Below are 17,012 nucleotides of genomic sequence, written 5' to 3' on the forward strand. Positions count from 1 at the left end.
GATGGCAGCTCTCAGCTTTTTATGATTAATTTAGTTAAGAATTATACTTTGATGAAATGTCAACAAGTTTGTTGTGTGGATACACACTAGCTAACAGCATTTAATGCTCTCTGTTTCATCACATTATCTTGAAGAGCAGTGAGCGCTTCATAGGTTTTGCTAAATGTGTTCAGGTTTTTTTTTGTTTTTTTTTCCCTTTTCCACTTTTTTTATATTCTTATTCAGACATAAAAACCCACTCTCATTGTCTTTTTACTATGCATGTTTTCCTAATTCAATTTAACAGATAGAAAGTGTCCTCCTGGCAGAGTAAGTCATGACTTATGAGTAATACAGTGAATGAAGGGGAATTAAGGACCCCTCAGGCAACAGCATTCACTTACTTTGATGTTCTCTCCCTACATTTTCTCCATCATTTGCTCTAATTTGCATGTTACCTGAAATAACAGTGATTCCTCCTCTTACATCTTTTGACCTTCAACGTTTACAAAAAAAATATTTTTATCTTTCATTTACTTTTTTTGTTTTACTCAATTTAAACATCCTTGACTAAAATGAAGATTTCACTGCAGAAAAGCAGAATCCAAAAAAGAAAATGTCTTTAAAGAGATCAATAAACAGTTTGTTATAACTTGTTTTTGAGCATTAAATGCTCTTAACTTACCACATCCCACATCTCCTTTGCTGTCATAGTTTTCTGAAACATTCATGTCAATCATTTTAAAACAAGAATAATGGAAGCTTGTTGAATAGCTGTCTTTGCGTAAAAGAGAAAAGAAGCTTTCCACAGCATTAAAAAAAAAAACAAAAAACCTGTTTGTTCAAATCATTTTGTTAAAACATACATTTAACCCATGAGTCATTTACAGTTTTTCTTTCATTTAGTATGTTTAGTATGTTATATTTCTATGTTGTTTTCTTTCTTAACAAATTCAACAATGAGAAACTGTGATTGCTGCACTTATAGATGGATCAAACAACCATGTAATGTATAAAACGTCATAGTGACAGCACACGGGTTCCTACTCCACCACTGATGATACAGTGTCTAACTAATATGGCTTTTTATGAGCAAAAATCAAGTCTTGCTTTCATAAAGACATATTTTACTTAAGCCTAATCACAATCTCACCCAATTCTATTTATCCAGTTCTAAGTCATTCATCTTGTTGTTTTCTATTTAAATGGAGGACAATCCTTACTCTTTGCCCTGCGAGAGAAAGGTAAAAATAGCGAAGAAAAGAAAAAAAAATAACTGAGAAAGCGAGAATGTTTGGCCTGTTTGGTGGTTTTTAGGTGTATAGAATAAAGCTGAGGTGGCCTTTAATCATTTTATCTTTGGCTCCAAAGGCAGTCAACTCTTTTATTCTATTTTATTTAGCAGCCATTTGGAAGATGACCAAAGAGACTTAAATGTGAGAAGTGATTTATTTGACCATTTAACCATTTTTTTTTTTTTTTTTTTTTTTTTTATTTAACTGTAGAAAGTTTAGGCAAATCCTGTGACATCTCCTCAAGCCCAGACAGGGCCTCGGTCTCCTGTTGACAGTGTAATATAAATCTGAGTGTTGTCTGCATAGTTACGGTAATTAATTTCGTTATTAAAGCCCTGTGTCTGTGGGAGAGTGTAGATAATAAATAGAAAATGTTAAACAGGATGAAAGTTTGGAACTTCACATTTAATTTTTGTTTGATGAGATGTAAAGTTACCTATTGACACATAGTACTTCCTGTTCTCTAAGTACATTTCAAAGCAGTTTAGTACAATGCCAGAGAGACTGATCAGATTCTCCAGTCGTTTGAGTAATACATGGCAGTATTACACCTCAGTTTCCAATACTGGGCAATGACTGCATGGTTTGCTTTATAGACTTGTCTAGGGTGTACCCTGCCTCTGGCCAGATAACTGCTGGGATGGACTCCAGCTTCCCCGTGACCCTTCATCAGACTAAGTTGTTAGGATAATGAATGAATGAATGAATATATGAAATACAATGATTTTAACCACATTGTCTGAGTGAATTATAGAGCACGGGACATTTTAACGGCACCATTAATGATGAAAAGTTTTATACACTGCTATCCAGATGATATTTTCTTCAGAAGGTTCTGCTTATTTCTGCAAGTCAATGTTGAGGCACTTTCACACCAGCCTTTTTTATTTGAATCTGTTATGGCCCTGAGTCAGCTGGTCTGCAGGGCTTCCTGGAAATGAAGAGACTCCGGAGTCCATAGATGATAGTCTGCCATCCCTCGGCTCACCTGTACCACCTCGGCTCGGGATTGGTGGACATCAGTGCAGGCTCCTCCCACATTGGCCACAGATGATGACACCTCCCTATTTAACGACAATCAGCACCGTCATTCAGGGCAGCTGTGTCTTGGATTGTTTGAAGCGGACTAAATACAGGGGGTGGACTACCAAAGTGCATTGTGGGTTCAGCACACAATCTTTACCCAAATCACAGGGGATAAATACAACCAAAACTTGCGCATGTGGGGCAACAGGCAGCGCTGGATGGCAGAAATGGCTCACAGTCATGTGGAAGAACTTGGTAAAGTTCCTGATAGAAATGTGATCAACCCAGACCAGACAGTAGATATGACTGCCTCTTGAATGCTTTATTTGTGCTTTTTTAATTAAACTCACATTAAATTATTAGCATGTTCCTTTTTTTTTTTTTAATTGAGTTATGTTTTTTTGTAAACGAGGCTTTGCATACTGTGAACAGCTTCAGCAGCTTTATCTTTTATATGATGCATCAAATGAAGATAAAGTGTGCGCAATGGAGTTTAAAATGTCTGTACAATAATAGCGTGCCTAAGTTGTTTAGATCCAGGTCTCTGTTAAACGCTTATCTTTTTCTTTGATACACTGGGCATGAATTGACATCTTAATGTCAGACAGACTTTAGCAGTTTTACTCAATTCTGTCTGCAACATCAGGACATCAGATGTGATAACAGATCAATTTCAATAGCTATATGTTTGTGTTGGAATTTATACACCGGCCTCAATAAAAGGTTTTTCCTTACTATTAATTATTAAAACAAGAAAACCTTTTTAAACAATTACATCTAAATTTAATTTCTTCTTCATCGTTCACTTTATTGGAGTTTCAGGACAGGAAAGGCAACATTTCTGTTTCTTCAAACAGGTTATTTGTATCTGAAGAAACTACATGGACTCCAACTCCTTCATTTAAATTCCTCAATATGACAATAAAACCACAGGGTTGAGTTTTCTGAAAGACGGAGCAGGACCTCTTCCTTAATGAGTAGATCTTTGCATGGGAGTGACTCTGAATGTCATACACCTTGATATTATTCTTACCACTGTGGTCAGGAACAAGGCCAACAGCTCTGTAGCAGCACTTATCAGTTCATTGCGCTGAGTGGCTCAGCCATGCCACACACCAATGCATCTTCTGAACCATCTGTGTAAATAATGTCTGACACAGCGTGAAAATGAAATAATGAATCATAGTCTTCCTTCTGATGTTTCACAACTCTATCTGCTCAGTCAAAGTGACCCGAGACTCTGAAACACTTCAGCGAGCAGAGAAATGATGCATGTGAGGTCAGACATGCTCCCCATTACCAAGTCTGAAAGAGGATGGATTTGCTGCACAAGCTAAATTCCTCTTGCTATGATAACTCTCTCACTAAGTGAAGGCTAATAAATCTTTGACCCAGCTGCCTAATGCCTGTATTCCTAACATTTCTCTCTTGCTATGATGGGATGGACTTATAATGTGATTGCTGAGGTGTTACTAATAGTATGCTTCAGAACGCTAAAAAATGCATTAAGGTCATACATTGGGCAATGGATTTTGGTATTAATCTGATCCCAAGTAAATCCATGGCAAGTAACAGATACTAATATATTTTGGTTGAAAATTCACAATCATTTATTGATTTTGCCTTTAATTATGTATCATGATTATGATAATAAAACAAACTACAAAGATTTTTGTCAAATTATTTTCTCTATTCATAACCTGAATGGCGCAAAGCTTTTAGTTTGTATATTTGTTTTGGTCTACAGACAGTGTATGACAGCAAACTAACAATTTAGCTTTTTACCCCTTTGTGTCTGCTGTTTTACTCACATTTTGCCATGTCGCTTCATGCAGGATCATCCTGAGCCTGCATGAAGCGACATGGTCTGTATGAGGCAAGAATTCAAAATTCTATCCTAGATTTAAGAGGGAGCCGATGAAGAGAGGCTAAAACTACATTAATATCTGGATTAATCTCTCCTGTAGCATTTTATATCAGCTAGAAAGTTTTCAGGGCATGTTTTGGGGCAGCCCATAAGGAATTTCGGTAATCCAATCTTGAAGTAACCAAAGCATGGAGTTGTTTTTCTGCATGACTGAAACAGGATGTCCCTCATTTTTGCAATATTATATACACAGAAGAAGGTGGCTCTATAAACCTATTTTAAATTAAAACTCACTGACAAATCCTTTAGCTCGGATCTTCACAGTTTTACTGGAAGCCAAAATAATGCCAGACAGATGCATTTCATAAAACAGCAGACAATTTTGTCCTGAGTTTTCCAGGTCCAAAGACAGAAACCTCCGTCTTGTCTGAATTTAGAAGAAAATTCAGTCATCCAGGTCTTTTTGTTTATGATACATTTTTATAATTTAACAAACTGGTTTCCTCAAGCTTCATGGACAAGTAAATGTGAGAATCATCCGCATAGTAATGAAAGTCAATACTATGCTGTATAATGATATTGCCTAAGGGAATGTAAAACATGACAAGAACTGGCCCAAGTACAGAACCCTGAGGGACTCCATTACATACTTTAGTGTGTGAGGAAGACACATCATTAACGTTAAACTGAAATACATCAGATAAATGTAATGATTCAGCAGATGGAACCCACAAAAAGATCAGAAACGTCAGGATCAGACAGATAAAACTATCATCTCAGGTAGGAGCAGTAGAAGCAACATCAGATTCTGGCAGTTCGCTCTTCTGTGGAAATGGGAGTAGAGATGATGATCTTTGATCACGTTATCAGGAATGGGTGAGTGTAATGGAACATACTGGTGGGAATAAATGAAATCCTTGCAGAATTCATCAACAGAAAGCTACAGATGACAGGTGTAGATTAGGAATGCTGACTGAGTGGTAAACTGTGTAATTACCTCCTTATTTCTTTCTTTTCTTGGCTATTTTTCCCTCCCTCCCTTTCTTGGGGCAAAGAGTATAGATGGTCATCCATTTCAATGGTAGAAGGAAAACTGAATGATCCACAGTCGTCTTTGCTTTGCTTATTTATTTACCGATGATCAGCGCGTTTACAATGAAGCAATGGAGATAGTTGGTTGGGGTTAAGGAGTCATAAAATATGCAGGAGTTTGTGTTTTTTCGTCTTTTTTTTTTTTACCCCTTTATTTAATCATTTTAATTTATTTTTACTCTTATGTATTTAGCTTTCTTTTTGGGGGTGTCGTTTTATCTTGCTTAACTTCTTTTTGTTAATGTCTGGGTATATACAAAGGTATGTATAATTACACCACGTACACCTGCTACCCTTTCAATTCAATTCAATTCAACTTTAGTTTTTATTTTTTTTATTAATATCCTTGTAAAAAAAAAAGAAAAAAAAGAAAAAAAAAGAGCATTTTAAAAAAACTTTGGAGGAATAGGAGTGATTCTTAGACATGAGTTAATAAAATAGCTTTTATCCTTTAGTTTGAGCGTTGAACTAAATTCTATAAATTCTCAGCACTGAGGACTAAAAGGCAAAAGACACTTGATTAATACGGCCACTGGCTCCTCAAAAGGAAAATCTAAAGAAACACAAGGTAGATGAAGTCTTTTGCACAGTGCTGCTTCACCTGCTTCATCATAAGAAAACCATATACCTTGAAGTGTTAAAGGACATGAAGAACAGCTCACGTGGAATTGAATGCATTAATACTAAATCTGAGACACCTGCTGTCGAAAGCTTCTCTACTGAGAGAAATGGGATGTTGTAAACATCTTGACAACAAATTTATTCCACTTGCCTCTGGGACCGATAAGAGGCAGACACTCGGTTGATTATTATTTGATTAAACTTGTTATAAATAATCAAACATTGTGCACAAAATTAATTTCACCTTTTCTGAATTTAATTAAAATAAAACCTTTTTGATGAGCCTAAGAGGTTTGCAGATGGAATTTTGTATACATTATTGTCTAGATTTGTCACATCATATTGTAAGACCCTACATACAACGTTAAATACTTTGAGTTTGCTTAAATAACCAGAATGTGCTAAAAGGGTTCTTGTGCAAGAAGAAGCCCCAAGAATTCATCATTCTTGGCCTTTGTGAGGCCATGCAAGGCACTTTAAACCTTAGAGTTTTCTGTGTACATCCCGAAAGGAGGACTCCTCAATAGAAAGAGACAAGTGGAACAGGGATAGGTAGGGAGAGTATAAGATGCTACAGTATGTCCTTTCTTTCAGCCATTCCTTCAAGTGTAGGAGAAATGTCAAGTCACGGAAAGGGCAGGCTTATAAACGAAGACCGCTGTTGACCCTCTAAAATGTCAGTGAATATCTGTATCATTGTGTGAGTAACCCATTAGAAAAACAGGTAAATCAGATAATTAACTACAACTATGCACAATACATTTTAGTATTTGATTAAGTAAATGTAACCACATTTATTAACAAAATATTAGTTGGCTCACACTCACCTCAAAGAAATTCAGAGTTCTCTGAAGCTTTTTGACATCAGTGAAAAACTTAATTACAGTGGGTTTCCTCACCTGCATTTGTACTCCTTCATAAAGGGAGGTTGGTTTTTCTTATAAACCCACCTTTTAATAATATTATTGCCTTTTATGTAGGGAAATTGATTTTCATACTTTAATCTGGTGTATTTCACTTGACATTGGGCCAAATGCTCTCAGGTTGTGTGAAGGGTGTTTGTGCAAAGAAATGCTGACAAAGAATAAATGTAAATAATGTCCAAGCACATATTAGCACATATTATTTTCTAGGAAATGTTTCAAAACAGAAGCTCTTGAAAGTGATCGCAGTGCAGCCAAATAAATTTCAGGTCGCACTCTGCTTCTCCTTGAAATATTTTTGTCCTTTACTCTCAAGTTTTCTTTTTTAACTTGGTGATCACAACAATAGTTTTTTCATATAACAGTCTTTAAGTGGTTAGACATTTCTATCTATCAAAGATTAACAATAAAAATAGTTTTGATTCCATTTTTTTATGTGGTGTCAAAAACTCCATCTGGGACCCTCTTGGAAAATATATGCACAAAAAACTGCTATAAAAAACACATAAATCACTTGAAGACCTTCAGGTCTGCGCAAAACTACTAAACCATCAGTCAGTCATTTTAAGGCTTTTAACCTTTTAAATGCCTCTTTCATTATTTGAAAATAAATTATTTATTTAAAAAAATATACCAAAAATTTAATATATTCTATTAAATAAATATTATGTATTGGGCTGCACTGTGGCGTAGTGGTTAGCACTGTGGCCTCACAGCAAGAGCATTGCTGGTTTGAGCCTTGGCTGGGGGAGAAACTCCCTTCTGTGTGGAGTTTGCATATTCTCCCCGTGTATGTGTGGGTTCTGTCCAGGTACTCCGTCCTCCTCCCACCGTCCAAAGACATGCATAGGTTAACTGGTTCCTCCAAACTGTTCCTATGAGTGAGTGTGATCGTGAATGGTTGTTTGTCTCTCTATGTTGGCCCTGTGATGTACCAATGATAGCTGGGGTAGGCTCCAGTTTCCCCGCGTGGACAAAGCGGTTCAGAAAATGACTGACTGACAAAATAAATTAGGAGATGGGGCTTTTATGTAGAATTTTAGATATGTCAAAAGACAGGAATGAAACTGACTGAAGTATCCGCTACTTCCTCTGAATTTCTTAGCCAGAACTGCTCCCACTTACTTCCATTAAAACTACATTTTTATCTCACAGTCATACAGCTTAAAAGTATTCATTTTGAAACAGTCTGCTTTCCAGATGTGTCATATATAACCTTTGTTCATTTGTGTGTATTTTCTTTCTCTCACTGGGTATCTTTTCAGTGTTCTCCTAATCCTCACTGGTATAAACAGCAGTGAGATCTAAGTGCTAAACCATGTCCAAGTAGAAATAAGTCTCAAGACCGACGGTCACAAGCTTTTTTCGCTCTCTTACAGAAGGAACATGTGTCCATCTGTGATCTGCTGGTTTAGAAGTAAGTCAGCACTTTTTCTCTTAAGATCTAAGACATTCGAAATATTTCAGAAATAGCAGAAGACCACAGCAAGCTAAAGAAAAGCTCATTTTCACTGTAAGATCACCAGTCCTGTATGACAATGAACATCTGCTATGTTTAGTGCGAATTTGTATTTTGAGATAATTTTGTGCGATTTTCTCCTGAGATTATATTAAAGGAATTACTAACTATCCAAAAGGGAAACATTTACTTTTTTCAGACAGTACTGCAATTAGATTCCTAATAATCCACGGTTGTTTGTGTTTGCTTCTTGTTGTTGTTGTTTTTTGCTCAGTTGTGTGCGACCACTTTTTCTCAAACTGAAGGATATTCATTGTTTTCCTGCCTTAGCTTTTCTTGACTCTGTTGCTTTCATGTTTGCCTCAAGGACTCCTGAGAGATGGGCAGGGTTAAAAGAGGGTCAAAGGGGATTTTTTTTGAAGAGCTGGCACATCTGTGGCTGTCTCACATGCCCCTCCAAACTGCCACCGCGACTACTGCCTTGAAAGCTCTCCTGCTGGTTCGTCGTTATCGCTACCTGCTAGATAAAGGACAAGCAGAGGATACATCCTGTGCAGCCTGCAGAAACAAAGGTCTCCATGCCATAAAATAGTATGAAAAAAACTCTTTTTTTTTTTTTTTTTTTTAAATATCTAGAAACATTTGTCCGATACCGCCTTCTTTTTAAGTAAAAATGTTCAGAGCATTAATTGTTAAGCTTGAGGGTGGTCCTGATGTTAACTGTCAACTTTTCAACTTTTTTTCTTTTTCCATTTTCTGATGTGATATCTCAGCCACAACAAATGATTTGATTCAGACAAGGCTTGAAGCATCCATCAATCTCAGTTGTTTACCTGAATTCATTTCTATAATAAACTAAATTATCAGTCATTTCCACACTGAGCATTTCTGCCTCTGAACTCCAGCATACCAATTATCTCTGTATGTTGGACAGCAAAGGTCTTAAATGCAGCAGATATAAGAAGGCAATCAGGTTGTGGGACAGGATGTGTCAGAGCTGGTGATGGAGAGGTTATCAAACAAGAACAACCCATTAATGGCTCTTAGGTAACACAGTCAGCATCTTGGGGCATTATAATAAGATGTTTTTGAGCAATCAGGCTAAAGCCACAAGCCTCCACCGTCTGAATGTTGGCTGATCTCTCGCAGAAATGATGAGCAAAGTCCATATATTTTCATTTTTATGTCTGTAAATCCCTGTTTACATTCAGCGTCTACCAGCAGCCATTGCTGGTTTCAGATAACCAGTCATGATCTTCTCCTCCATGATTTTAATAGTTTACAAGATATGGTGTAAGATCCTGGAAGAGATTCAAGCAAGGTGCATTTTTCTTAAAAATATGCAATTTATCAGTTTATCTTTTAAATGTTGTCAGTAAGGATTGAAAAAAAAAATGACAGCTTGCATTTTTTTAAATTAAAAAAAAAGCCAAGTTAAAACTTAGTGTTTTGCAGAGAAGTTACACAAAACCGCTAATCTTTCTGCAGGTGGCAAATTTAAGACCAAACTTGATTGTCTCTTAACCAAACAAAAAGATGACTGAGCCTGGCGTCCAGACTACAAATATTCCAGATATTTCTTTGTTCACTTGTGCTAATTTGCATCCAGTTACACTTTGACCGTGGTCTCCAGGATTTTCACCTTGAGCTTTGGCACAAAGGAATAAAGAGCATGAGGATCATTTGGAATAATAGTTATTCTGCTGTGAGAGGGAAAAGAAGAGTTCAGGTAAAGTGAGGGGAAAACTGAAGCCAAACCTAATTGGATCAGACTGTGCTAAATTATTGATAATTATGGCTAATTTAAAAGTGAACACAATTTAAAGACAAAATCATAAATACACATTCAAGCTTTAGTAATGACACATGTCTATTTACTCACACTAACATCAGCTGAGAAGACTTTTCAGATCAAAGACATTTCAAGAGATTACAAAATGATCACTATAATAGTTTATTTGTCCACTACTCAAACCTTATAAAAGGAAGATTGTTGACTCTCTCAGAAATGATCTGCTCTTTATATTTAGTTGCACTCCCTTGCAATACTTTTGTCACCTCACCAAATGTAATGCGAGGTGACATGAATATGTACATTTTTCTCTCCAAAAGATTACTAAGCTGTGTACTGATAATTAATTTTGCAGTATATCACTGACCTGCACTTACCAAAAGTATTAGTAAAGCCTCTGCTAATTGGCACAGACATTAGCTGTAATTATAATGATAGAATGATGATAAGTCACTTGCTGTAAGGTTCTCATGGCAAGCTTATCCATGTTTTATGGCTTATCTACAGTTTCTAATGTTTTTAACTTGATTGTGTGTGATGGTTTTGTATTCATTTATATATATATATATATATATATATATATATATATATATATATATATATATATATATATATATATATATATATATATACACACATATATATATACATATATACATATATATATATATATATATATATATATATATATATATATATATATATACATATATATATATACATATATACATATATACATACATATATACATATATACATATATACATATATACATATATATATATACATATATACATATATACATATACATATATATATATATATATATATATATATATATATATATATATATATATATATATATATATACACATACAGAGGAGTAATGTCATGAGAGAGTAAAAAGTGAAGAGAAAACAACACCAAGGCAAATAAAAATTGTCTTCTATCAACATTTTCTTTGTTTCTAGTTTATTCTTATAAAGTCTAGTTCATTTTTTTAATTAAAAATCTATAACATGTTAGTAATTATTGTGAACCTTTGGAATGTTTTTGTCCACACGCTTCATTAATAGGCAATATAATCTGACGATAAGCTCTGCGATGGACTGGCGAGCTGTCCAGGGTGTACCCTGCCTTTCGCCCAAAGACAGCTGGGATAGTCTTCAGCTTCCCCGCGACCCTTCATTGGAATAAGCGGTTAGGATAATGAATGAATGAATGAAAGAATGAATGAATGAATCTGACAATAAGCCAGGATGGGATCAGTGAGTGTCATGTTTATGCATTTTATTTTCAGCCAAGTCATGGAGCAGAACTGAACGTTTCAACTGTTGCTGTAGCAGGACCGAGCCTCTTCTGCTCACTGAGAAAAAGTAAACAATGTGTACTTTAACATCAGCCTCAAAAAGTCTCCAAGTCACCAGATTTGACAATAGTTGATTTTTAAAGAAAATGTCGTTAGAGGGTTTCTGAGACTTACTAAATGCGATGACATTGTCACTAAACTGGCAACGCTGATTCTGGTTTGTACAGGTACAATAGGTTTTGAGGTCATGCCATGCTAGAAAATAATGTCAAAAGTCTGACATCTTTCCACGGCTGTAGGGTTTATTCTCAAGTTACCATCACAACCTAACACACACACACACACCTTAGTGGTTTTCACAAAGTGCGAGTCATGTAAAAGCCATGTTTCCCCAAACTTGTAGTGCCTTGTAAGTGGACTGGAGGGAAATAGCAAATGTAAGCCAACAGAGGAGAAGAAACTATCCCTCCATGACCCTTCCTAGCCTCTGTAGCTATCTGTAGTGTATGACTCATTCTTATTATGAGCACACTGAAAGCATTTTTTATTACGTGTTGAACAAAGAAGGCGCTGAAGTGTATAAATCTGCTACAGGAGAGAAGATGTATTTTTCTTAAAATATAATGTAAAATCTGAGCTTTTACCAACTTTGTCCCAGGTTGTCCAAAACACACACCTCAGACACACTTTTTGTTGCGTATTTTCAGCTGTATTTTTAACAATAACTTCGCACTTTCTCTCACCAGTGCTAATGGGCTCACAATGGCTGTTGACAGATTGCTTGTATCTGTCAGCGTCATGGCTTCTAAGAAAACCACACATGCCCAGTAACTCCTTTTAGAAGTACAGTCTGCTCCCCAGTGACTGTTTCTTAGCCCAGAGTGGGGACAGCCATATTGATTCTGTCCCACCTCTCCAATCCATTAACAAGCTTCTATCAAGACAGACAGGAAGCCTGTGGTTATCTGAGTTCCCTTTTTATAAGCATATCAGAAAACAGCTGCCAAACTTTGCAATTATAATGGTGTTATCTTTGTGTTATTGAGATCCCATGTGGCTCTCACAGAGGCACATAACACTTAGACTTGCAGTTTTCCTCCAGATCACAAATCTTTGAGGTAATGTTCTCTTATTGCTGATTGCAGAGCAGTAAGTGACTTCTACATGCCTGCAGCCTGGTGCCTTGATTACACTGCTAATTCTGATAATTACTTTATAATGACTTTGCCTTCCCCCTTGCTCTCATTGCATTTTTTTTTTTTTTTGACCAGACACTTGTCATTGCTTGGGGTATTTCTTCAAAATGCAACCAAGACAAAAGTTCAAATGTCTTATTGAGTCTGGCTGAGTTTCATCAGTGAAATTGCTGGTAGGCTGTCAAAAGCCCTTTTATTTTTTCCTTGCAGCTTTGTCTTTGCAAGCAAAAACAAAGAAAAGCAGCAAATTTAAAAAAAAAAAGTCATCATGAATGTGTGAGAAAAAAGTGAGACTTTTTAATACTGACAATGATGAATTTAATTCTTGTTGGTCCCATGTTCAGTTGGACTGCGCATCAGTTAATGGTGGTATTATGCATGTGTTGGCTTTAAAGATAACCTTTTACCATGTTAAACCCCCAGTGTATGATAATTACTGTCATTTAGTGGTGCACTAACTGAATGCAAACATCCAAATAGTGCTCTCTGGTGCATCCCCGTTTAAGCAAATTATTACCACTACAAAGTGGTGAAATAATTTGTTGATAAAAATATCAACATTTATGTAGATATTTTCATAAACGTGGAAAAAAAAAAGTGAAAATATCAACATTTTGCACAAGTTGAAGTGTCCCATCAGGTGATGAGGCACAAAATGATACATAATTCTGTTTCGTTATTGATGTGGAAAAGTTATAAAAATGCCCTTACAGTATTTGGTACCATGTTACCGCTAATAGTTTGCCATTGTGTGAACTCATATAACTAAAGAGAGGACATCAAATCCCACCGTTTTGACAAATCAATTGAAATAAATTATAAAACAATGCCCCTGAATGAAAAACTCTTGGAAAACATGGCTGAAAGAAGCACACGGTCATGTTCTGGCATGACTTCTGTGAGGAGTAACAGCAACTGAAAATGGTTGCAAAGGTGCTTTTCCACTGTAGGCTAACTAAAAAATTTGTTGTCTTTGCCGTTATTTATAGCAATTAACAAGAAACTATCCGAAAAAGTAGTTGCTGGACTACCTGCCAAAATAAACTTCACTTTTAGACTGAAGTACCTTACCTGTCCAGCTGAAAGCTGCAACCTCAGTTTTGGTACCTCAGTTCTGGTAAACGCTACACCGATGTCAACTCTTGTTTGCGCCTGCTTATTTTTTCTTTTTCTTTTCTTGGCTTTTTTTTCCTCCCTCTTGAGGGAGTGTGGATGGTCCACTTTAATGGAAAACAGCCAGCTGAATGATCCACAGTCATGTTTGCTTGTTTCTCCCCCTCTCACCTGACAATACATGGTGATTCACTGCTAAAACACATACAACTAACAACTTTGTCTCCTTTCAGCTACACTATTCAAAGATGGGGATGCAACATGGCAGCCTTCAGTTGGGTGCACCGCCACCTATATATTTATAAATAACTCAAAGCTGCTAGAACACTTTCATTTGGATGCGATTGTGATCAGACTTCGGTTAACACGTATTTATGAAAGCAATACTTGATTTTTGCTTATAAACAGCCAGATTAATTACACACTGTACCTTTATACAGCACACTGTTAAATTACACTTAGAGCCATGAATAGAAAACAGAAAAATTGGTGTTAGGGGGCAATTAAAGAAAAACCACTGGGGCCACTTCTGCAGTTGATGAACAAGCACTGCTCTGATATGAGTTCAGGCACATCTTCCTTATTAGAAATAATAACCAAAGCAAATTAGGAAATGCAATTAAAAATAACTTTTCCTGTGTTAAAAATGCTGCAGTCAGTACTGAGTTGAGCTCTTCCAACTTTCCTTTTCTCACAACAACGTCAAAATCCATTGTATTTATATGGGTATTCAAACTTATTGAGATCCAGTTTTTCCATCCTTTCCAGGATGTCTTTTAAAGTTTTGCATTACCACATGATGCCTGGTTCCAGTGCAGCTCGTTTGGTTATTTAGGTAAGTAAAAAGAACTTGCATCCCATTATCCCAGAATATGGTATTTTGATATCACTATTGTCTGTTTTAATGATTGTTCTCTGTGTGACGGTCCATGGCCTGAATGAAATCAGAGGGTTGAGTCAGGAAGGGCATCTGGCGTAAAGATATGCCAATTCACCCGTGTGATGATTCCTTGTGGTGACCCCTTCAAAGGGACAAGCCAAAATGAAAACAACTATTGTCACATACCTAATGATGTTTTCCTAAGCTTATATATATATAGATAGATAGATAGATAGATAGATAGATAGATAGATAGATAGATAGATAGATAGATAGATAGATAGATAGATAGATAGATAGATAGATAGATAGATAGATAGATATATTCAACCTAGTTATTTTTCCCCAAGCAGGACTATAATATTTGAACTTTAGCAATGTTTGTAGTCCTAAAACACAAGCTACTTGATGCTGCTGGGGCCATGATTACAACTCTTTGATAGATATTGAGCTGATAAATTGTATTATTTTTTCATTTTATGTTTCGCTGCTAAACAGTAATTATCTGAGGCAGTTACAATGTAAACAGCTGTAATGTCTAACTAAAGATCGATGCACAGTTTACAATGGCATAAAACAAGTTGGAGAAACACTTCATGCTGTTATTTTGATGAAAAAAAACAGTATCAGTGTACTCATAACGACCCTGCAGTCGATATTGGTTTGCTTAGGAATTTGTTACCGCTTTATTTAATAAGATGTAGTCATTATATATCTGCATTGAAGGCTAATCACGGTGGAATACATAGTTCTGTCCGCCATCTCTCACACTACATCATTACACCCACCATACTGTAAAGGATCACCCATTATTCAGCATCAACATGTAGTTGAACCAATTATTGGAAAGTGCTTTCGTTACAGACTGCAAGAGGTGCCATGTTGCTGTGTAAGTCCATTGTGCAAATCTGTTTGAGGTGGCATGCTGTGACAACTCCCACTCATCCGCTTTGTACAAGTGAGGAGAAAAGAAGAGATCTTTCAAAGGCAGTCAGATGAATTTAGTTCATATAAATTGGGATGTTAACAAAAGGAGGACTAAATTGTTTTTCTATTATTCTAAACAAAAGGCTATGATTGTTTTCAATTCTGTAACATCATGTAATAGTTATGATGGGTTTAATGGCACATTATCTTCTGCAGTTTCATGTTGATCATTCTGTTTCAGATCAGCTGTTTGCCTCTGGTTTCTCTTGTCACTGGTTTGTTTAAAGATTTTGTTGTGCAAAGACAAACTGGTTTCTAAAATAAATTCAGTAAAAGTTAATCCAGCATAGGGTAGTTTTATTTCCATCTTTTACTGTAATAGAATAATAAAAAGGAACCAAGATATAAGCAAAGGTTTGGGTACCTTAAATTGTGAACATGTGTCAGAAGTATCACAGCTAAGAGGGGGGGGGTCTCTTCCTGCCAGACCTGTCCCCTGCTTTATCCAACAGATCTTTATCAGTGTTACTACATCAAGTATCTCTTGGTGGTTTTGTCAGTTTCACTCAGCGACAGAAAACGAATGCTTTCTTTCCACACCTCCTCTCTGAGTCTGTCGTGATAGTGGATGCAGGAAGCCTGAGAAAAGTCTCGGCACTTTCACCAAGGTTCAACCCAATCTGCTCAAACTTCATTTATGCACCATGCTTTCCATCATGTTTTATGTTTTTGATGTTTTTTTTGTTTGTTTGATTTTTGTTGTGTTTTGTTTTATTATCATTATTATTATTATTCCAATTCCTGGTTTTTCTATTTGCTGTGTCATCCGCTCTCATTGGCTGCCATTTCTCACTGACACCCACTCAACTGCTCTCCAAACTCCAACTCCTCCAAATAAAAAAAAAAAACCCTTGTGTGTAAATAAACTATGTCTCATGTCCATGAGCAACCTGACATGTTTGAAGGCTCCCATTTTTCATGACATAATTGCCTGTAAAAGCTGGTCTAAACCTCTTGTATTGGGAATTTAGCTATAAAAGTACAAGATGTTAAGAGTACCAAATTACATATTTTAATCAATGTTGAGGCTTGAAGATGTACAGCATTGTTTTTGGGGGGTTTTTTTTGTTTGTTTTTTGCATGTAAAATTTTTTAAGCATTCGACCCATTTTCCTAAAGTTCAATATTCTTGCCAATCCAGATATCATTTTTTGTTTCCTATCTCAATTCCACATGAAGCAAGACTGCAAAATAATGCTATGTTGGAAAGGGGTGTGGTGGTGGTGGTGGGGGATACTTTAAATCACACAGACATTTAAGCGCACAAGAATCCAAGGTATGATGACATCAAAAGAAAACCTAATTTAATAGTAAGTCAGGGTTTGGGAAGTGGGAGGAGAGCTGCAGAGCAGTCACCAAATGAAATGAGTTAACCTGTCTTGCATTTTAAACTGGTCATATAGTCTGGGCACATAAAGGCGTCGAAGTGCCGGCAAAGCCTCAGAGGGCATGACTGCATGTGCACACCAGTCA

This window comes from Telmatherina bonti (genome assembly GCF_933228915.1).
Source record: "Telmatherina bonti genome assembly, chromosome: 18".
NCBI classification, from domain to species: Eukaryota; Metazoa; Chordata; class Actinopteri; order Atheriniformes; family Telmatherinidae; genus Telmatherina; species Telmatherina bonti.